This window comes from Macaca thibetana, chromosome 2 (assembly GCF_024542745.1).
Source record: "Macaca thibetana thibetana isolate TM-01 chromosome 2, ASM2454274v1, whole genome shotgun sequence".
NCBI classification, from domain to species: domain Eukaryota; kingdom Metazoa; phylum Chordata; class Mammalia; order Primates; family Cercopithecidae; genus Macaca; species Macaca thibetana.
This window is the reverse complement of record NC_065579.1, coordinates 45,135,074-45,155,014: the sequence shown is the minus strand read 5'-3', so window position 1 is coordinate 45,155,014 and position 19,941 is coordinate 45,135,074. Positions and strand designations below refer to the sequence as shown.

Here is a 19,941-nt window from a genome sequence, read left to right as displayed (position 1 = left end):
TGGGGCTCTTCTTTTTTTTGGCATGATCGTGGCTCACTGCAGTCCCAAACTCCTAGGCTTAAGTGAGCCTCCCACCTCAGCCTCCTGCCACTGCACCCAGCTAAAAGTTTTTTGTAGAGACAGGATCTCACTATGTTGTCCAGGCTGGTCTTGAACTCCTAGCCTCAAGCAGTCCTCCTGTCTCAGCCTTTGAAAGTTGAGCGGTGAGGGGGTGGGGGACTTCGTATTCTGAGCAGGTAAGACAAACTAAAAAGGAAAAAATTATGTAAAACTGGGCTATAGGAAAAGTCACAAGGTGGTGTGTGTTCATTACAGAAAATAATTGATAACGACTGTCCCAAACAGAAAATTAACATTACTCATAATCCTACTATACAGAAATATCGACAAATATCATTTCGTTGTCTTTATCCTTCTGACCTACTTTCTTTTTTTATTTTTGAGACAGAGTCTTGCTTCTTCACCCAGGCTGGAGTGCAATGGTGCGATCTCAGCTCACTGCAACCTCCGCCTCCCGAGTTCAAGTGATTCTCCTGCCTCAGCCTCCCCAGTAGCTGGGATTACAAGCATGTGGCACTATGCCCAGCTAATTTTTGTATTTTTAGTAGAGATGTGGTTTCACCATGTTGGCCAGGCTGGTCTCGAACTCCTGACCTCAAGTGATCTACCCACCTCAGCCTCCCAAAGTGCTGGGATAACAGATGTTGATCCATGGCGCCTGGCCCCCTTCTGACCTACTTTTAAAACACATGTGTACCTTTTGGGGGTGAGAACAATGTGACCATACTATATTATAACCTTTTTGTTGGTAATAACACATTGTCACTATGTTTTCATGTTGGTTCATCAACATAATATTTAATGGCTACATATTACTGTATCATAACTTATTTGGTAAATCCCCTCTTTCAGAGTATTTGCACTGCTTTTAATTTTTCATTACAAATAATGCTTCAATGAACATCCCTGCAGATAAATCTTTGTTCTTCTCCATATTTATTCTGTGTGATAAATATCTAAAAGTAGAATTATTTACATTTTTAAGACTTCCAATATCTAGCAATGCAACTCTTATTTATTTATTTTTATTATACTTTAAGTTCTGGGATACATATGCAGAACATGCAGGTTTGTTACATAAGTATACATGTGCTCTGGTGGTTTGCTGCACCCATCAACACGTCATCTACATTAGGTATTTCTCCTAATGCTATCCCTCCCCTAGTCCCCACCCCTCAACAGGCCCCAGTGTGTGATGTTCCCCTCCCTGTGTCCCTGTCTTCTCATTGTTCAACTCCCACTTGTGAGTGAGAACATAGTGTTTGGTTTTCTGTTCTTGTGTTAGTTTGTTGAGAATGATGGTTTCCAGCTTCATCCATGTGCCTGCAAAGGACATGAACTTATCCTTCTTTATGGCTGCATAGTATTCCATGGTGTATACGTGCCACATTTTCCTTATCCAGTCTATCATTGATGGGCATTTGGACTGGTTCCAAGTCTTTGCTCTTGTGAATAATGCTGCACTAAACATACGTGTGCATGTGTCTTTATAGCAGCATGATTTATAATCCTTTGGGTATATACCCAGTAACAGGATTGCTGGGTCAAATGGTATTTCTAGTTTTAGATCTTTGAGGAATCGCCACACTGTCTTCCATAACGGTTGAACTAATTTACACTCCCACCAACAGTGTAAGAGCATTCCTTTTTTTTTTTTAAGTGAAAATAAGTTTATTAAGAAAGTAAAGGAATAAAAGAATGGCTACTTCATAGAGTAGCCACAACTCTTATTTTTAAAATGACTTAGTGGCTTGTCTATTCACTATAAAGCTAAAGATGAATACAAATTATATTGTATTCCTCATAAACACTTAGTTCTATCAGATAGTTAATATATGCCTCAGAAAATAAGTGACAAGTGCTTTATAAAACAATAGGAATTGAAGCTAAGTGGAAAATCCTCTTTTTATACACTTTTATAGACTTGTATTTATATAGAAGGTTCAATATCATCCCTAATTTTTCAGTGAAGCACATCAATTTTCAAAATAATTTATTCACTGAAATTTCATTCATCATTGAAAAATTACATTAAATTGTGTGAAGCCCTCTAAGAGTATGGCTCATTTGTGATCTGTACACAAATTTATTCAGAAATTGTGGCGTTCTTTCGAAATCACAAATTTCTATCTCTTACAATTTTTCTGGAACCTGGTTCTAATTAAATGTGCAATTAAATCTTTTGGTCTTGTTTTAAATATACTACTGTCCGCTATTTAATTCTATATTGTTTTTTAAAAAATTCTAAAGCGCTCAAGTCAGTAGAAAAAGGAGTAAATAGAAGTCATCTTACTCCCCAGATGCAGGTTCTTACATCTTAGCATTAAATATTCATTTCATTGGATTCTCACCTTTAGAAAGCTTTAGTGTATTTAAAACTATTTAGAGGCATACTTATTTTGTGTTCAAATAGATTAAATCGTTTTTTTAAGGATTGTTAAGCATAATTCCCTGGGTCTGCAAAATGCTAGTTGTGTTGTGGCTGGCTTTGAATCTCTGTGGTTTCAGTCATCCTGTATATCCTTTCCTGTATTCAAAATGCTATCCCTTGCCTCAAGTTTTAAAAATAGTGGCCCAATTTTAGCATTTGCACTCCACAGAAAGACTGCAAATTAACAGTGTTTGTGTTGACCTTGCATTTGAAACGATAAAAATAAACCTGGGGTTATATTCTTTGCTCATGCCTATTCAAATTTATATAATTTGTTAATTACATAAAATATTTTTAGTCTCCTATAATCAGGCAAAAGCAACATGTAGACTTCTCAAAAAAGCCAAACCCATACAATGCTGTTTCCTATCTTTAAAGCTTTGTTTTTATAGCTAATAAGTGTAAAGATGTTGCTTTGAATCCTTTGACACTAAAATGAAACAAATAGAAAAATATAAAAGGATCTTCAAGATACACAGACAGCTCCTAACTTACGATGATTTGACTTAGAATTTTTCAACTTCACAATGGTGCGGAAGTTATACACAGTCAGCAGAGAGTGGTATGATACTCTCACCATGCTGGGCAGAGGTGGTGAGCCACAGTCAGCCACGCGATCACAAGGGTGAACAACCAATACTCTACATTTACCATGTTGTCAGAAAGTTTTGCCCAACTTTAGGCTACTGTAAGCATTCTAAGCACATTTAAGGTAGGCAAGGCTAAGCTATGAGGCTCAGTAGATTAGGTGTACAAAATGCACTTTTTACATACGATGGGTTTATTGAAATGGGACTCCTCTGTAAGTTAAGGAGCATCTGTACTCTCAAAAAAACAAAACAAGATGCAGAAAAGTAAGTGTGGCAGGGAAAGGAGAGTGATGGTATCAGCAGTATGTTTATAAAACATTTTCTGGAAGGGTACAAAAGAATGGTAACAGTTGTGATTTTACATTGTCAGTCTCATGGCAATTCAGGGTTGTTTCTACTGCCTTTTTTTCCTGAAACTGTTCTAAGAAGGCTTTTAGATTCTGCCAATCATAAAGAACTGCTCTAACTTTGGTAAACTTTTAAAAGGCTCAAGGAAGAAATTTGAGGGAGGATAAAAGATCAAATCCAATTTTATCTAAATTTTCAAAAGTCTCTTTTAGAATGTGCGTAACTTTCCAAATATATATTTGGTTGTGTCATGGTACTCTTGAGGATTAGGCAAGGAAAAAAGAGGCTTTAATTGGTGAAAGAAGGTCCCATTTAAAATGATTTGTGCTTAAAGAAAAGTGGAAGTAAATTAGTCGGGCGTGGTGGTGCACACCTGTAATCCCAGCTACTCAGGAGGCTGAGGCAGGAGAATCACTTGAACCCAGGAGGCAGAGGTTGCAGTGAGCCACGATTGCACCGTTGCACTCCAGTCTGGGCAACAAGAGCGAAACTCTGTCTCAAAAAACAAAACAAAACAACAACAACAAAAAAAAAAAAAGAAAGAAAGAAAAAAAGAAAAGTGGAAGAGGAACTGATCCTCTAGGAGGATTCCCATGCATTGGCAATTTGGGACTGGCCTTCAGTGGCTGTTAGACTCACCACCAAGAGTTTTCTACTATTTACTTAAAAGTCCCAACATGTGGCCCCTAGTAAGGGAGTTTAAATTCATTCATTCATGTATTCAACAAATACATCCTATTTGGCTTGGCTAAATGAAGATATAAAGATGAGTAAGAATCAGTTTCTCCTAAAACTGTACTCATACGACATAGCGCTTATCAGGTTCAACTGTAAATGCCTGAAAAGTTTAACTTAAACGGATTTTTTGTAAATAGTACAATCTTATGATTATTGTTCTTTGATGAACAAATTAGAATCATCTTCTAATTCACTTTCTGTTTAAATCTAGATATAAAGGAGTCTCTTTTATACTATATACCACATATTATAGGAGTTACTCAGCATATATCATATATGGCTTTAGGTTAGAAGTCTGTGAACTAGGGCCAGGCATTGTGGCTCACACGTGTAATCCCAGCACTTTGGGACATCGAGGTGGGCAGATCGCTTGAGCTCAGGAGATGGAAACCAGCTTCGGCAACGTGGCAAAACCCCATCTCTACTAAAAAAATATATAAAAATTAGCCAGTCGTGGTGGCTTGAGCCTGTAGTCCCAGCCATTCTGGAGGCTGAGGTGGGAGGATCACTTGAGCACATGAGGTGTGGGTTGCAGTGAGCCGAGATCACACCACTGCACTCCAGCTTGGGCAACACAGCAAGACCATCTCAAAAAAAAAAAAAAGTTTCTGAACTAATTGTAACCAAGGCAATTGTATTATATGGAATGGTGATGTGAGAAGAAGGCTAAAAGGGGTGGGTGAGACTAGGCATATGTACACATACACTCACATGCATGAGTTTAAGAGAAAACAAGAATAAGAGAAAGACAAAGACCAAAGACTTGAAGAAAACAGAAACAAGCTCTTGGAAAAGCATTTGATATGAGAAAGATTCACATTGCAGCAAAATTATCCCTTTCTTCATAAAAAGCTAAGTGCAAGTCAGGGGCAGCAGTTACCAGAATAACAATGTAAAAACATGCAATGAGTCAGCAAGTATTTGGTGAAGAAAAATACGGATGCGGACCCAAAAACTGGCTGTACAGAAGGACTTAGAGGAAATCACTTTCCCAAGGAAAGACAACATATTGAAGTGAAAGCTGCTGGCACCTCAGCTCTGACTTTACTTTTTAATACATGGGATTTGGTCACTTAAGCACAGATGTTCAAATGTTATTTGACTTGTGCAACTGAATGAATGAGTGTGCAGAGTTAGAGCTGCTCACTGAATGGTTAAATCAGCATGCCAAAAACAAACAAAAACCAACAACAACGTAGTCTCTTCTCACAAGGCCTTTATCCCAGAGTTCTACCATTATCCATGGCTACCACCAAACAGGCGCTATTCAGTTTTGAAACCCAAACACTTCAAGTGATCGGTGAGGAAGTACATATTGAAGGGATGGCCTAGGCACAGAGGGACAATGTGAAACGTATGACTCAACTTGGTCCCCCCGCCTCCTACTCTGTGCCCTCAGCTCCACTCAGATAGATGCGTTAGTGGATTTGCCACGCCTCCGAGGACTCAGGCACTGCTCCCTCACTGCAGCCTGTTCAAGGGGCACAAAAATCTTTGCCTCTGTTGGCAGAGCCAAGGTTAGTAAGTTTTCTTAGCTGAAAAATAGGAAACTAGATTAAAAGTATATATAAATGGTGCAAAGTAGGATTTACTGGCTAACGCACAATAAAAAGTATCAATAGGAGACTGACTGGAACTATTTGTAGGGGAGAAAGAAAGGGAATGACTTAGTCCCTGGTACTTTCCTAAAGCCTTAAGTCCTCTCTAAATCCAACACTGGGTGATAGATAACTTGTAAGCTGAGGAAATTAGAATCCACACAGTGGGAATCAGTTCTTCTGAGGACCCGCTGAACAATGATGCCTCATGGCCACAAGCTCAGCAACACTTCCTATCTACAGCCATGAATATTCTTCCTAGTTCCTGAAATCCTGGATGAAGAAAGAGGCCCCTCCCCATTTGACTCCTAACCTTTACCCCTTTCTTAATGTGTCCGTAATGCCTGTCCCCTGGAAATCCCATCCACATTTGTAAGCCTACAAGGGCCAGGCAGGGAAAGTCAGAAGTGTGATTCAGACCTGGTAGGGGATGGGAAGGGCTCTGAAAAGGAGCAGCCACTGCTGAGCTCCAGTGGACAGTTGCCAAGAGGAATGAGGCCCAGGGTTGCTAGATCTTCTGATTTTTCAAGGGAAGTCACAGATCCATATTTTTAGGTGAAATTTGATTTTTAAGCTTTGGCAAACAATTTGAATTATTATAAAGCACTGTGTGTGCCAGATGAGTCCTTCAGTCTATTAAGTTTGGTTCCTCACCTCGATTCTGTTCATTCATTGGCCTCCCAGGGGGCCTGGATGGAAATGCTGTGTTTCTTTAGAAACACTCCCATTGGTTGGGCACAGTAGCATGTGCCTGTAGTCCCAGCTACTCAAAAGGCTGAGGTGGGGGGATTGCTTAAAGCTAGGAGTTTGAATGCAGCCTGAGCAAGACAGTGAGACCCCCTGTCTCCATCTCTTTTTGTTTTTTGGGGTTTTCTTTGTTTGTTTGAGACAGAGTTCCACTCTTGTCATCCAGGCTGGAGTGCAATGGCACGATTTTGGCTCACTACAACCTCTGCTTCCTGGGTTCAAGTGATTCTCCTGCCTCAGTCTCCAAAGAAGCTGAGATTACAGGTGCCCATCACCATGCCCAGTTAATTTTTGTATATTTTTAGTAGAGACTGGGTTTCATCATGTTGGCCAGGCTGGTCTCGAACTCCTGACCTCAGGTGATCCAGCCGCCTTGGCCTCACAAATGCTGGGATTACACACGTGAGCCGCTGTGCCTGGTCCTGTCTCCATCTCTTAAAAGTAAAGAAAAGAGAAAAGAAAAAAGAAAAAGAAACACTCCCATCAAATTAGCTCACTGAGGGCCAGAAGAAAACATTTTGTCTCTAAATTTGTCAAAAACCCAACTTCAGTTTTACACCACTCATCACATCCCTGAACCCAATAAGGGGCATTTCCAATTGTCGCCTCCTCTGAAAGATAAGGGGCCAGCAGGTCACAAGCCTATTAACCACAGAGACTTTCCCAGCTCAGGCAACTGGGCCTACCTGGCATCCCGGGATCTTTTTCTTCTCATTTAGTATTTATATCCCATCTACTGTCCCCTACCCCTTCTCCCACTTTAGGCCTTCACTGGCTCTCTGGGAAAATTCAACACATGAGTATTACCCAAGTCCCCATCATTATAATGTCAGTATTAACACTTTGAGTATAATTTCCTCAACATGTTTTGTTTTCTCCTTCAACAACTATTTTCCTTCTTCTGGCAACAGTCCTAACTTTAGTTCTGATGTTCCACCTGTAATGATACATCCATGCCATTTTTGGCTAAGGTTCCAGGTCCAAGCCATGCAGCACATCATATTCCCTGGCCACAGTGATTTTGCTTTAGGAATAGGCATAAAATCCAGCTGGAGCCAACAAGACATAACAAGGCTTTTGTAAAACATTCTATAATGAGAGTCCCCACATGATCCCCCGAATCAGAGAGGAAGTAGAGGTTAGAGCAGCTATAGCCATCATGCCTCCAACAAAGAGAGAACACAAGGCTAAGAAGGAGCCAAAACCAGACAAAAATTAGCTGGGCATGGGGGTGGGCACCTGTAGTCCCAGCTACTCAGGAGGCTGAGGCACAAGAATCACTTGAACCCGAGAAGCAGAGGTTGCAGTAAACTGAGATCACACCACTGCACTCCAGCTTGGGCGACAGAGCGAGACTCAGTCAAAAAGAAGAAGAAGAAGAAGAAGAGGAAGAGGAAGAGGAAGAAGAGGAAGAGGAAGAAGAGGAAGAGGAAGAAGAGGAAGAGGAAGAGGAAGAAGAAAGAAGAAGAAGAAGAAAGAAGACAGAAGAAGAAGACAGAAAAAGAAGACAGAAAAAGAAGACAGAAGAAGAAAGAAGAAGAAGAAAGAAAAAAAAGAAAGAAGCAGCAGCAGCAGCAGCAGCTGCCAAAACCAACGCTGCAGAAGACAAACAGTAAAGACAAGACACATTCTGGCAGAGTTGTCAGGAATTCAGAGTCCTGAATTCCACTGTGGTTTTTCTGTTTTTTTTTTTTTTTTTTTTTTTTGGTGGTTACTCGAAACAATTTATTAAAAGCCATTTAAACTGGGTTTCTATTGCTTTCAGCAACAAGTGTCTAAACGAATATACAGAGAGAGCAAAAACAAACAATCTACATGAAGAAAATGGGAGGCAAGTCACTTCCTCAAAGGATGGAGAATATTTGGTCATTCTGAATTGGGAAAGAAAATTACCTATATTTTCCGAATAAGTTTACATCTAGATTATAGGCGTTACTTTGGTCATAATTTGTATTTTACTACGACCTCACCTAATCCCAGAAACTCAGTGCATCAGTGAACCACAAGTCAGTTTATAGTTGCTCCCATACTGATCAGTAGTATTGTATTAAATATTATATTCATAGCCTAAAGGTCTCTAGACCTATGACTACTTGCACCTTTTCTTCCCTTTCCCTTCATTCAGAAAAATTCTTCCTATTCACTTTTTTTTTTTTTCTTGAGACAGAGTCCTGCTCTGTCACCCAGGCTAGAGTTCAGTGGCGTGATCTCAGCTCATTGCAAGCTCCATCTCCCGGATTCAAGCAATTCTCCTGCCACAGCCTCCCTAGTAGCTGGGATTTCAGGCATGAGCCACCATGCCTGGCTAATTTTTTGTGTTTTTAGTAGAGACGGGGTTTCATCAGTTGGTCATGGCTGGTCTCCAACTTCTGACCTCAGGTGATCCACCCGCCTCAGCCTCCCAAGTGCTGGGATTACAGGCGTAAGCCACCACGCCTGGCTTTTTTTTTTTTTTTTTTTTTTTTTTTTTTTTGACACAGGGTATCACTCTGTTACCCAAACTGGAGTGCAGTATCATGATCATGGTTCACTGCAGCCTGGAACTCCGGGGCTCAGGTGAGCCACCTCAGCCTCCTGAGTGTCTGGGACTACAGGCGTGTACCACCAAGCCTGGCTCCTATTAACTTTCAATTCACCTTCAGCTAAATATGACAAAGTGAGTAGTAATATATTACGAGAAATGGGCAGGTCTTTCTGGCATGAGGCAGGGCAGGGCAATCTAGCTGCAATGACATACAAAGTCAATAATCATTAAAATCAGGAAACTTCTAAAGTATTGCATGTAGAGAGAAAAAAGCAATTTACTTAGTATCTGAGACTAAAAAATATTTATGTCCAAGATGTTTGCAGATTTATCCAACATCCTACCAAAAACAGGTACACTGAGTGGCAAGTCCCTTTCAGTTAGTTAGATTTCCAAAGTGGTGCCTGACCCAGATCTCAGTAAGACCCACACTGTAATTTGCTGTGTGGCGTGATAATGTGCTTTCAAAGCACAAAGGGAACAAGAACGATGCACGGCAGACAATTCAGGAGCGAATGAAGCTGAAAAAATTCAAAATTCTCCATTCATTTTTGTACGGGCATTTTTATATATGGTCAGATATCTAACATAGGTACAGCTGCTCAAAAAAATTGGCCTGAAATAAACCTTATGTAGGAACATTAGAAATGAGAGCTTCTTTATCAAATCTATTTGTTGTTTTTATTGTTGTTCTGAAGTTCCAGTTGACAATAATAATGTCACTATATTGCTAATCATAATCACACAAGCTGCCCAATTCTCTATTTTCAAATCCTGGAGGAGGAAAATATTCCAAAAACTGATGCCTCCCACAGCTGAATTTTCTCTTGTCTTTTTTAGTTTGTTCCATTAAACTATACTTCAAACAATTTCCTTCATGAGATCACAGCCTCAACAATTTTAGTTAAACCTTTACCTATAGACTCCAAACCTTTCCTTTTAACAATCTTGATTTCCCACTACATCCTGAAAAAGGCCTCCTCTTTCTCTGGAGGCCTCTTCCATATTGTTCTACAACTTTCCTTCATGCCATTTCCTGTCCCTAGAAACTCTATTCTCCCACAGCCAAATCTTTACCCCCATTCAAAGCAAAGCTCAAATTCCACCATGAATTTTTTCCTTCATTGCCCTCATTTCAGCACAGATTTATTGAGAACATCTAAGGTGCTAGGTGTTGTGCCAAGTGTTGGAGGCAATCGAACGGTGACTCACACACAGACCTGACTCTCAAAGAGTTTACAATTTAGTAAGCGAGTCAATGAACCAAAGATGACAGCAATGGCAAACACATGACTCCCTTACCCACTGCAGACATGCCTCACCAATTGCAGTTCTTTCTCACTGAGCCTTGAGTGGTTCAGGATCCCTTTTCAACACAGTCCTCCACACAGCCCCTACTGGAGAGTCAGCTCTCAAAATGAACTAGAACCCCTCTACAGGCTAGAATTAAGTAAGTAGGAAAGAAAGAATCATCTGACTAGAAGATTCAAGGAAGGATTTCTAGAGTAGGTACCAATTGGCTGAAAAATGAATTGAAAAATGAACAGGCATGAGGTCAGGATTTCAAGACCAGTCTGGTCAACATAATGAAACCCCGTCTCTACTAAAAATACAAAAAATTAGCTGGGTATGGTGGTGTGCACCTGTAATCCCAGCTAATTGGGAGGCTGAGGCAGAAGAATCGCGTGAACCCAGGAGGCAGACGTTGCAGTGAGCCAAGATTGTGCCATTGTACTCCAGCCTGGGCAACAGCGAGAGACTCTGTCTCAAAAAAAAAAAAAAAAAGAAAGAAAAGAAAAAGAAAAAGAAAACCTTACTGGTCTTCCCCACAGACCACTCATAATCTGACAAACGGAGTTCTTGACTATTTATATTGTATTATAGCATCTTATCACCTTGTAATTTTTAAGTATAGAAGAAATATAAGATACACCATTATCCTTAAGAAACCCCTAAGGTGATAAGATGATGCAATACAATATAGATTTCAGTTAACAACATCACTTTTAATTTCTCAGTGGCAATGATGGTGATGATTCTATTCAAAAAATGTCACTTCTTTGAAAGCCTTTAATTTTCTGTTAGTCTTTTTGCCTATTGGTAATTTGCATCTCCAGCACATGAAAAATCACCACTCCCATCTCCAAACACACTTACATGCTGCACCTTGTGTTTAGAGCAGCCCAATATTGGCCAACTTAAGGACTCTCCCTTTTTCCACCCAAATAGGTCAAAAGTGCATTTCTTCTTATGTACCTCAGAAAAGAAGGGATATTCTCACTCCCTCCAAGCCATGCTTTCTAAGAAGGAATTTTCTATGACTTCCAGGACTCTTAGCTTCAACTGTGTCCCCTTATCTACTGACAATGGAAATATTTAATCTTCCTACTTGCTATTTGTACCAGTTAAGGTATTTTCACTATAAGCAACAAACAAACCTGATTCTGGTAACATCTGTCAAAAAAGGAATGCACTAGATTCAGGGCATTGACTCAAAGAATCAAGAGAGGGCTGAAGAAATAGACTCCCAAAGAACAGGTGCCAGACCACTCCACGGAGCTCCACAGTAAGAACCATGATGTGCTGCTTTACAGCACTGTCTCCAGATGCCTCTGCTGCTGTCTGAGGATGACAGTCTAGTTCCCAGGATGTTGTGTGATTGGCAGAGCTTCTGCAACATGCCCATGCCTGTAGTAAAGGGATATCAGGAAGACAAGACCTGGAGCTATGGAGAAACTTTTTCCTATACTCATTTGCCTTCTGTAGTCTTTTTATTTGCATGAAGCAAAGATGAAGTTTTAAATCTGAATCCGAAGCAAATGCAAGCATGCCATCTCAGAATCTTCTCCTGACCTGAACTCATTGCATCCAATCAAAAACACATGAAGGTTGTATAAACATGGCTCATAAAATCTCCCCTTAACTCCCTACCCAAAAAACACAAAACACAGCACTCATGCCTCATACACAGTGGCAGTCAAAACACAGCAAGTAAGACTTCCCTTACCGCCTTAATAATAGGCATTCATGGGCGTTCACTATAGGCCAAGCACTGTTCTAAGTACTACATGTATTGACTCATTGAATCCTCACAGCAACTCTATGAGGTTGATATTATTACAGTTTGCACTTTAGAATTAAAGAAATTGAGACCAAAAGCTTCACATAAGTGGCAGAGCTGGGCTCTGAACCCAAGGAGTCTGCTAAGTCCAGACCCTTAATTATACAATGCCTTCATATTGGTGGTCTCCACCAAGCCTCTTCCATGCCTGCATCTTATGTTGTACCCCCTAGGACCTTCTCCTGTTGGAAGCTGCCCTAGAACCTGACTTGTTGGTACAGAACTGCCAGGGTGAAGTGTGGGCAGAATGTGACCTGTCTTATGATACTTAGGGAATGGATAAAAAGATTGAAATGAGCTTTGTGAAAATGACACCCTTTTTTTTACATCACATTAGTTTTCCTCTATGACACAATTTTTTTACATCACATTTCTTTCCTCTGAAAACACCTTGTTCCTATTTTCTACGTATTATTTAGTAACAGGAAATTATACATTAGGGATAATGCTCAAACTGTAACTCCCTATAATGCCAAATATCTCATTCAGAATGAATGCCTCAAGACCAACACTGAAGAACTGTCAGAGAGCAGGAAGCTGTGAGTCATTTCCCAGTGCTCTGGAATAACCCAGGTATTACCTCCTGGTTTTGTAATCCTCTTTCCTCCAGCTGTAGCTGAGAATTTCAGTGTAAATGATTCACAGCAACACAAGAGAGATTCTGATCCAACTTGCATCTGAGTAAGCAGAAGAGTCCTACCCAGCGTGCTTCCAAGTCAGGGTTTAAACTTTAACCTCTAAAACACACATTGTTTAAAACTTGAAATTTTTCATTCTTTGCAGAGATTTCAAGCAGTGCTTTTCAGAGTTGCAAGTCTGAGGTACCGCATTTTGCAACCTACATAATCCAACTCTGGCCTTCCCTATTAAAAGACAAAAGGAATTGTCTTATACATGTATTCTTTTCCAAGGATTCATAGAAGTATTTCCTAAAATCCTAAGTTTTGATAGGTTATGGATTTGAAAAGGTACTGAAAAATATCAATCACAAAGAATGCCATAATAACAAAGAATTAACAACTATCAAATTATTAACACAATTTACTTAAAGAATACAACTAATTAACAAATCTATGTTTTATAATTCTTTTAATAGTCTGAATGCCACCACTGAAGGATTCTATCAAACGGGTTAGAGTTTTTCCTACTTGCAAAACATGGATGCCCCTTAGGGAAACCAGATATTTGCCAGAGAACTATGAAGTAATTATACCTTTTGCTTTTGGAGGAGGTAGGTGGTGCCCACTACCAACTCTGGAAATTGTCTCTCACTAGAATCTTGGCATTAGAAAAACTGATAACTGCACTTGATCAAGCATTTTATACTTTTAAAAGCAGTTCCACATCCATTACCTCATTATTAGACAAAGTTACCCTCATAAATGAATCATGACACTCAAGTTTAATGATTTATAAGTTATAAAGTCCTGTCCACACTCCTCACTCCACAATTAAGAAAAACAGCATATAGATTGAGGGGTAAAATGATATGCTTCATGTTCCAGAACAAGTCATTGACAATGCTGAGTAAGAGTATGCACATCAAAAGAGGACTTTAAGTAAAAAACTACTAAAGAAGTCAGGTGCTGTGGCTTATGCCTATAATCCCAGCACTTTGGGAAGCCAAGGCAGGAGGATCACTTGAGCCCAGGAGTTTGAGACAAGCCTGGACGACATAGAGAGACCCCTTCTCTATGAAAAATAAAAATAAATTAGCCAGGCGTGGTGACACGCACCTGTGGTCTTAGTTACTCAGGAGGCTGAAGTAGGAGAATTCCTTGAGCCTGGGAAGTCGAGGCTGGAATGAGCCATCACTGTATCGCTGCACTCCAGCTTGGGTGACAGAGTGAGACCCTGTCTCAAAAACAAAACAAAACAAACAAACAAACAAACAAAAAAATGACCAAAGAAAACCACTGTCATTTTATATGCCTAAGAGGTTCAAGCCAAAATTAAGACACAATAGACATTAATGTTTATATGCCATGGGTTGTATAGCTTTAGAAATAAAAGAAGAGGTCAGGCGTGGTGGCTCACGCCTGTAATCCCAACACTTTGGGAGACCGAGGCGGGAGGATCACCTAAGGTCAGGAGTTCGAGACCAGCCTGGCCAACATGGTTAAATCCCGTCTCTACTAGAAATACAAAATTAGCTGGGCATGGTGGTGCATGCCTGTAATCCCAGCAACTTGGGAGCCTGAGGCAGGAGAATCGCTTGAACCCGGGAGGTGGAGGTTGCAGTGAGCCAAGATCATGCCACTGTACTCCAGTCTGGGTGACAAGAGCGAAACACCATCTCAAAAAAAAAGAAAAAAAAAAAAAAAGCAATGAAGAAATTAACAAGAGCAGAACTACTGTAGGAGATCTTAGCTGTTGGTAGTTTAATCAAGAGCAAATGAAGATAAAGAGAATTTGACTAACATATTCTATAACTCTCAAATTATGTTCCTTATTTTCCTAACTAAATCAAAGTTAGCTCTAAGCATACTCAGTATTAGAAGACCAATGCTAGTTGTTATGTAGATCCCTCTCCATTCTTTGATATATACCAGGACCCCAGAACTTATGTAAGAGGAAAAACTGGACTCCTTTTGTCATCAGTGAGCAGAGCCTTGCTTCAGTACTCTGATGTTTTACCAGGGCTACTTCAGGAGGTTCATTGCTGCTCGACCTCTTTCCCTCCAGTATTTGCCTCTCACCTTGTGCCCATCATAGGCCATAACCACAGCTTCAATGCATTCCTATCAAATACAGCCAACCTCACAATGCATTTAACAAGAAATATCTTACTTACGACTTTGTGGAGAAATCAAGAAGAAAAATTTACTTTACACACCACTGGGCAAAACTGCAAAATTTCCTTTAACTGTTCTTTCTCCAAAGCTCTTCTCTGCAAGAGAGCCACCTCCTCTCTGATCACTCTAAAATTCTCTACCCTGACACAATTCCTGGCCCTTCCTTTCTGGGCTCCAGTCTTCCCTTCACCAAGGCCTTTTCCCCTCAACCTCCATCTCAACAGCTTTTCTTATGTTGAGCAATTTAATTTTTTCCTCAGCTTCTACAATTTGCAAGCTCTCTCATCCATCATTGCCCTTAACAAATACAACTTCCACCTAAAGATCCAACTCTTTTGGGAGGCAATAGGAAGACAGCAAATAACAAAAGAAGGCTGGGAACAGCCTCATGCCTATAATCCTGGGTGGGAAATGGACTGGGTGAAGGATGGTGGTGAGGTGGGCAGATCGCTTGAGTCCAGGAGTTCGAGACCAGCCTGGGCAATCTGGCAAAACCCTGTCTCTACAAAAAATAGAAAACTTAGCCCAGTGTGGTGGTACATCCCTGTAGCCTCAGCTACTTGGAGGGGTGAGGTGGGAGGATTACTTGAGCTCCAGGAAGTCGAGGCTACAAAGCTGAAAATACCACAGATCTATTCAAACTATATTTTTAAAAGGCCATTAAACTAAATGAAAATTAAAATAACAATTAAATATTAATACCATTGTTTTGCTCAGAAAATTAACCATACTTTTAAAAGGATAATAATCGGATAATATGTTCTGGGAAACAGAGACCCCGCTATATGGGGCACAAACTGACAGACCACACTCATAGGGTGAAAACTGGAACAAACATTGTAGCACAATTTAGCAGCAATGGATTCAAAAGCCTCAAATGAACAAGGCTTTCTTCAAAAATGTTGATGAAACAATTCCATTTGTAGGATTTATTCTACAGAAGTATTCCAAAGTGAGCGGAAAGATTTTGGTATAGATCTTTACTTCATTTTTACTTAAAATAATGGAAAATGAAAACAACCTAAACTTCTAAAAAATAGAGAATTTATTTAATAATATATGGTAAATCTCCCAATAAAAGGAAAATCAGATAGTAATTAAAAATCATTGTTCTCAAAGAACATGGAAAAAAATTCACCATATACTATTCAGGTTTCCAAAAAGGAGATTATCAATATGTATAGTATATTCCCAACTTTGTTTAAAGTATACACCTGCGCAAAGAAAAAAAGACGGGTTAGACAGAGGTGATAGGGAAACACGTAGAAATGTTTAATAAAATACACATCTTTAAATTTTTTCGATAGATACATGATCTAGAGAAAGCAAAAGAAATCTCCAGAGCCAGATATGAAGTGGGAAGCTGCATAAGAGCAGGACAACATTCACAACTCAACGGAGTGAGACCTCGGATCCTGAACACAGCGGAAAGTTAGAAGTGGAACAGAAAGCCCAAACCTGGGAAGAGGCAGTCCTGCCTGTAAAGAGGTATACTTCACACATACTACAGACAGAAAAAAAAAAGGCACCCAGGAAAAATCTGAACCCCAAAACTGCCCTAGGTGTGAGGGGGAGCCTGAATTCATACCATTTCCCCTAAAGAAACCCAGAACCCAAGAAACCAAGGAAACCATAAGGATCTCACAAAGATGAAAGCAGAAGTGCTCGGTAGGAAGACTGGCACCACCCAGAGTACACGCTGGACTCCAGCTGAAGATAGTGCCCTGAAGACAAAACTCACACGGACAAAACTTACGCACTCTGAGAATCCATCAGCATGAAAGGAAGACATTTCCAAACTGGGAATCACAAAAAGGACTTTGTAATAAATATGTCTAAATTTTTCAGAGATTAAGAAAAAAGGAATTCATTCATAAGAACAGAAAATGTTTAAAAAGAAAAAGTACATATCTTTTTAAAAGAATAGGATATATATTCATATATATACAAAAATGATAATAGGAGCTATTTTGGGGGTGAGGGTGGTGAGATTATGAACGCCTTAAATTTTTTCTATATAGTTGTGTATTTCCAACAATGACCAAACATTACTTTAAAAATATATATATTATATATACATATATATTATAGATACATATTATATATATACATATAATCACTCTGGGTCTCGCTCTGTCACCCAGGCTGGAATACAGTGTGCAATCATAGCTCACTGCAACTTCAAACACCTGGGCCCAAGGCATTCTTCCATCCCAGCCTCTCAAAGCTAGGACTACAGGCATGCACTACCATACCTGGCTAAAAGTTTTTTTGTTTTTGTTTTTTGTAGAGACCAGGTCTCTCTCTTTTAACCAGGCTGGTCTCTGTAGGCATGGGCCACCACCAGGTCCGGCTCAAATATTACTTTTATAACAGACAAGAGAGGAAGGAAAAAGGTGAAGATTCACACTTAACTATTGCCATGTGATGGCTAAAAAGAATTTTTGAGAAATGAAGGGTATAAACCTTGATAAACTACTACAATAAATCCAAACTGGCCTCTAATGAATGCCCCTACAACCTAGCCAAACCCACATCAGACATCACCCAACCACACACTCCATACCACATGAGCACATCAGAAGATCCTGTACATGTTATTTTTAAATATTAACCCTCTATACATGCCCTTTTCCTGAAATTCTCTTCATCCTTTCTTCACCCTGTAAAGTCTTGCTAATCATTCCAGATCCAATGAAATACCATTTTTCTTGTATAGTCTTCCTCAAATCCTTCAGCCTGAATAAGCAATCATATCACTCAGTGATGTCAAAGGAACTCACTGAGCCTTCTGATTAATGCCATTTTGCATACAGTATTTTCTGTTCATCCTGCCTTCATCAAGGACTACGCATTCTTGGAAATAAGAGACATCTTTTTTCAGGTTATCTCTGAAAACTGTCGAAAGCATTATTTACCCATAGTTGGTGCTCGATAAAAATTTGTTGTATGAACCCAAGTACAGAAAGTCACTAAAACCCTACCAAAAGATAAACTCAAGAAAATCATCTTCTTAGTCCATTTTTTCTCCCATACCTTCAGAGAAGTGAGGTGGATTCATCTGCCTCCTGTTTGCTTATGTCCACTTAAACAACACACATTTCAAATAATATCAACAGGATTTTAAATGTTTCTGGTCTTGTATTGTTTCCTGTCTCTGATATGCCATGTATGGAATCACACTTATCTCCTCTATTGTATTCAATTCTCCCAGTCAATTTTAATCAATAGCTTAAAATATTTTCCAATGAGCAGTCTGCAGCAGACATGGTTTTTCGAGGCTTCGTTAGACACTAGAAATACATGTAGAACTAGTAATACAAAATGGCTCCCAATTCAATTGAATTAAGTAAATAGTTTATGACTGCTTAGTGTTTAACACTATGTCAAACATCACAGGGGATATAGAAAGAAATATTAGATTTATTCTCTACACTCAAAAAGTTTAAATTCATTCATTTATTCATCTAGCTAATACTAAGAACTGCCTGTGCACTCAGTCCTATGCTAAGCACTGTGAAGGGCATCAAGAAGTTTAATTTCTGGTCTAGGGATTCCAGGAGCTTTCAAACTAGTTGGGGGTATGTAAGAAAAACAAATTAGTAAGCTAAAGAGCAATGTTAGTATAAGTGTAATCAATAAAATTTACCATCTGGTGCAGTCTAGACACAGAGAATTAAGGAGGTGAGAGGAAGAAGAGGTGTCCATATGTTCAAATGATACAGAAAGTATTCAAGGGAGAAGTAGGTATTAGAGAAAAGCAATGTTATCTCAAGTGTAGTGGTGTAAAACTGCTAAATAATAACTTACTCTTTGACAATCTCAACCCATTCCCTCTACCATTCCACTACTAAAACCAAGTGGACTTGAAGGGGATTCAGGGTCTTAACGAAGGGGCCCCACATGGACCTCATTACTACAGACTAAGGGGAAATTCAGACACCTCAGACGTCAGCAGGGAGGGACAACCACACCCAGGGACTACACAAAGTCTCAGCAGAAGCTGGTTTAAGAGAAATGACAGCCCTGAACTCCTCGCCCTCCTATCCATGCTATGACATGATGAAGTTTCTGAAAACTTACTGCTATCACCCAGGGATGACAACTGAGCTCAGCCTTAAATGACTGAGTTTTACCCTGTATGTTTTACCCTAAGGAAGTCTTCTATTATGTAAGTACTGATGATAGAAATCATGTTGTAATAAATATAAAGATAGGCTGGGCGCAGTGACTCACACCTGTAATCCCAGCACTTTGGGAGGCCAAGGAGGGTGGATCACCTGAGGTCAGGGGTTGGAGACCAGCCTGATCAACATGGAGAAACCCCGTCTCTACTAAAAATACAAAATTAGCCGGGCATGGTGGCGGATGCCTATAATTCCAGGTACTCAGGAGGCTGAGGCAGGAGAATTGCTTGAACCTGGGAGGTGGGGGTTGCAGTGAGCTGAGATCACGCCATTGCACTCCAACCTGGGCAACAAGAGCGAAACTCCGTCTCAAAAAAATAATAAAATAAAATAAAATGTTTCTTACACACCTAAATTTTGAGGCCTGGGAATTCATCCTTGCTATAGAGTTGTTTTTTATTTTTAAATCAAATATAATACAAGCTAGTACATCATTACATTCCAAAATGAATATTGAGAAAATGTGCCTCAGAGAAGCAAATGGTACGGCTAGAAAGAGTTTAAAGACACATGCTAAACACCACTCAGGCATCCTTTTTACAGCACTCAAAAGCAGGCATGTTTCTGCCCACCCTGAAGTGTCACTGTTGTCCCTGTATTCAGAGACTGCTCCCAGACCAATTAAGGGGGCCACAGTTATTACAGGTGTCAACCCTTCATGACAGCACTTCTGCCTTCTCTACACCCTATGCTTTCTTGCCTTCAACTGAGCTTTGAAATGTGGCAGATCCAGAATGCCATGCTGGCTTCACCTCTTACCAGCTGTGCAATCTGGGGTATGTGACCTCTCTGGATCTCACTT

At 39.9% G+C, this 19,941-nt stretch overlaps 1 protein-coding gene across 2 annotated transcripts in view; it reads right to left on the bottom strand.

The window, feature by feature from the left end:
* PLS1 (plastin 1) overlaps positions 1–19,941 on the bottom strand; it is a 111,309-nt gene that overhangs the window by 49,345 nt on the left and 42,023 nt on the right. The window lies entirely within an intron of this gene.